The sequence below is a fragment of the Arachis hypogaea genome, chromosome 12, assembly GCF_003086295.3.
Source record: "Arachis hypogaea cultivar Tifrunner chromosome 12, arahy.Tifrunner.gnm2.J5K5, whole genome shotgun sequence".
Taxonomy (NCBI): domain Eukaryota; kingdom Viridiplantae; phylum Streptophyta; class Magnoliopsida; order Fabales; family Fabaceae; genus Arachis; species Arachis hypogaea.
Window position 1 is genome coordinate 78,454,323 of NC_092047.1, and position 4,211 is coordinate 78,458,533.

Genomic DNA, 4,211 nt, shown 5'->3' on the forward strand with positions numbered 1-4,211 from the left:
TTGGAGTCAATCTTCCATTGAGCTCCTTCTACACATATGTCCATAAGGACTTGGTCCAACCTTTGATCAAAGTTGACTCTCCTTGTGTAGGGGCGTGCATTCTCTTCCATGTTTGGTAAGTTGAACGCCAGCCTCACATTTTCCGGACTAAAATCCAAGTATTTCCCCCGAACCATTGTAACATAGTTCTTTGGATCCGGGTTCTTACTTTGATCATGGTTCTTGGTGATCCATGCGTTGGCATAGAACTCTTGAACCATTAGGATGCCGACTTGTTGGATGGGATTTGTTAGAACTTCCCAACCTCTTCTTTGAATTTCATGTCGGATCTCCGGATACTCATTTCTTTTGAGTTTGAAAGGGACCTCAGGGATCACCTTCTTCTTGGCCACAACATCATAGAAATGGTCTTGATGGGCTTTGAAGATGAACCTTACCATCTCCCATGACTCGGAGGTGGAAGCTTTTATCTTCCCTTTCCCCTTTCTAGAGGATTCTCCGGTCTTAGGTGCCATCAATGGTAATGGAAAAACAAAAAGCTTATGCTTTTACCACACCAAACTTAGAATATTGCTCACCCTCGAGCAATAAACAAAAGAATAGAAGAAGAAGAAGAAATATGGAGAGAGAGAGGGAGATGTGGTTTCGGCCAAGAGGAGTGTAGAGGGATGTGTTGTGTGAATTTGACGAAGAATGGAGGTCTTTATATAGGGAAGGGAGGGGGAAGGTTTCGGCCATATGGGTGGGTTTGGGTGGGAAATTGGTTTTGAATTTTTGAAGGTAGGTGGAGTTTATGAGGTAGGTTTATGGGGAAGAGTAGATGGATGTGAGTGGTGAAGAGGTGATGGGGAAGAGAGTTTGAGGTGATTGGTGAAGGGTTTTTGGGGAAGAGTGTATATGTGGTTTGTGTGAAAGAGAGTGGTGAGAAGAAGTGAGTGAAGGTAGGTGGGGATCCTGTAGGGTCCACAAATCCTGAGTGGGTCCTGTGGGGTCCACAGATCCTGAGTGGATCCTGTGGGGTCCACAGATCCTGAGGTGTTCAAGGATTTACATCCCTGCACCCATTAGGCATGTAAAAATGCCTTTGCACACAACTCTGGGCGTTCAGCGCCAGGTTGGTGGCCATTTTGGGCGTTCAACGCCCATTTGTGTGCCATTTCTGGCGTTCAGCGCCCAGAAGCTGTCCATTTTGGGCGTTCAGCGCCAGAACCATGCTCTGTTCTGGCGCTGAACGCCAGACAGATGCTCCTCCAGGGTGTGATTTTTCTTCTGCTGTTTTTGATTCCGTTTTCAATTTTTATATTTATTTTGTGACTTCACATGATCATGAACCTACAAAGACATATAACTAAGAAAGATATAGTTAGATAAATAAAAATTGGGTTGCCTCCCAACAAGCGCTTCTTTAATGTCAATAGCTTGACAGTGGGCTCTCATGGAGCCTCACAGATGTGCAGAGCTTTGTTGAGACTCTCCAACACCAAACTTAGAGTTTGGATATGGGAGTTCAACACCAAACTTAGAGTTTGACTGTGGGGGCTCTGGTTGACTCTGCTTTGAGAGAAGCTTTTTCTGCTTCCTCTCCAAGGTTGCAGAGGGAGATCCTTGAGTTTTGAACACAAGGGAGTTCTCATTTCATTGAAGGACTATTTCACCTCTGTCAACATCAATCACAGCTCTTGCTATGGCCAGGAAAGGTCTTCCTAGGATGATGGATTCATCCTCTTCCTTTCCAGTATCCAGGACTATGAAATCAGCAGGGATGTAAAGGCCTTCAACCTTTACTAACACATCCTCTACTTGTCCATATGCATATTTTCTTGAACTGTCTGCCATCTCTAATGAGATTTTAGCAGCTTGCACCCCATAGATTCCCAGTTTCTCTATTACAGAGAGGGGCATGAGGTTTATTCCTGAACCAAGGTCACACAGAGCCTTAAAGATCATGGTGCCTATGGTGCAGGGTATTATGAACTTTCCAGGATCCTGTCTCTTCTGAGGCAATGTCAGTTGATCCAGATCACTTAGTTCATTGATGAACAAGGGAGGTTCAACTTCCCAAGTATCAATGCCAAATAATTTGGCATTTAGCTTCATGATTGCACCAAGAAACTTGGCAGTTTGCTCTTCAGTAACATCCTCATACTCTTCAGAAGAGGAATACTCATCAGAGCTCATGAAGGGCATAAGGAGGTTCAATGGAATCTCTATGGTCTCTAGATGAGTCTCAGATTCCTTTGGTTCCTCAGAGGGAAGCTCTTTATTGGTCACTGAACGTCCCAGGAGGTCTTCCTCCTTGGGATTCACGTCCTCTCCTCTCCTCACAGGTTCGGCCATGGTGCTTATGTCAATAGCCTTGCACTCTCCTTTTGGATTCTCTTCTGTATTGCTTGGGAGAATACTAGGAGGGATTTCAGTGATCCTTTTACTCAGCTGGCCCACTTGTGCTTCCAGATTTCTAATGGAAGATCTTGTTTCATTCATGAAACTTACAGTGGCCTTAGACAGATCAGAGACTAAGTTTGCTAAATTAGAAATATTTTGTTCAGAGTTCTCTGTTTGTTGCTGAGTGGATGATGGAAAAGGTTTATTATTGTTAAACCTGTTTCTTCCACCATTATTAAAGCCTTGTTGAGGCTTTTGATCCTTCCATGAGAAATTTGGATGATTTCTCCATGATGAGTTATAGGTATTTCCATAAGGTTCACCTAAGTAGTTCACCTCTGCTATTGCAGGGTTCTCAGGATCATAAGCTTCTTCTTCATGAGAAGCCTCTTGAGTACTGTTGGATGCAGCTTGCATTCCATTCAGACTCTGAGAGATCATAGTGACTTGCTGAGTCAATATTTTATTCTGAGCCAATATGGCATTTAGAGTATCAACCTCAAGAACTCCCTTCTTCATAGGCGTCCCATTATTCACAGGATTCCTTTCAGAAGTGTGCATGAACTGGTTATTAGCAACCATGTCAATGAGTTCTTGAGCTTCTGCAGGCGTTTTCTTTAGGTGAATGGATCCACCTGCAGAAGTGTCCAGTGACATTTTTGATAGCTCAGATAAACCATCATAGAATATATCCAGGATGGTCCATTCTGAAAGCATGTCAGAAGGACACTTTTTGGTCAACTGTTTGTATCTTTCCCAAGTTTCATAGAGGGATTCACCTTCTTTCTGTCTGAAGGTTTGAACATCAGCTCTAAGCTTGCTCAGCTTTTGAGGAGGAAAGTACTTGGCTAAGAAAGCCGTGACCAGCTTATCCCAAGAGCTCAGGCTGTCTTTGGGTTGAGAATCCAACCATAATCTAGCTCTGTCTCTTACAGCAAAAGGGAAAAGCATGAGCCTGTAGACTTCAGGATCTACTCCATTAGTCTTAACAGTATCACATATCTGCAAGAATTCAGTTAAGAACTGAAAAGGATCTTCAGATGGAAGTCCATGAAACTTGCAGTTCTGCTGCATCAGAGAAACTAATTGAGGTTTCAGCTCAAAGTTGTTTGCTCCAATGGCAGGAATGGAGATGCTTCTTCCATGTAAATTGGAATTAGGTGCAGTAAAGTTACCAAGCATCTTCCTTACATTATTATTATTTTCGGCCGCCATCTCCTCTTCCTGTTCGAAAATTTCTGAAAGGTTTTCTCTGGATTGTTGTAATTTAGCTTCTCTTAATTTTCTCTTCAGAGTCCTTTCAGGTTCTAGATCTGCTTCCACAAGAATGTTCTTATCCTTGCTCCTGCTCATATGACAAAGAAGAAGGCACAGAAAAATAATAATAATAATAATAATAGAGATCCTTTATACCACAGTATAGGAATCCCTGTGTGAGTAGAAGAAGAGGGGGAGACAAAGAATGTAATATAATGGAAGAAACACAACTGTGAGGATGGCAGAGATGTGAGATGAGATATTAGGATATGAATGAATAAATAGAATAAGTTGGGGGAGGGATAATTTTCAAAAATTATTTTGAAAAAGAGTTAGTGATTTTCGAAAATGGTTTTTGAAAATTGTTAGTATTTTTTCGAAAAAAATTTTTAAAATTAAAAATAAAAATAAGAATACTTAGTTAATTAAAAAGAAATTTTTGAAAAAGAGGGAAGATATTTTCGAAAATTAGAGAGAGAGAGTTAGTTAGGTAGTTTTGAAAAAGTTAAGAAACAAACAAAAAGTTAGTTAGTTAGTTGAAACAAATTTTGAAAAGATAAGAAGTTAGG

The 4,211-nt window shown here is 41.3% G+C and overlaps 1 non-coding gene across 1 annotated transcript; it reads left to right on the plus strand.

Annotated features, from left to right (window-relative positions):
- The first annotated feature begins 3,096 nt into the window (after positions 1 to 3,096).
- On the plus strand, positions 3,097 to 3,204 carry LOC112731739 (small nucleolar RNA R71). The gene has a single exon (XR_003167503.1). It is a non-coding gene; the product is annotated as a small nucleolar RNA R71 (small nucleolar RNA).
- The last annotated feature ends 1,007 nt before the right edge of the window (positions 3,205 to 4,211 follow it).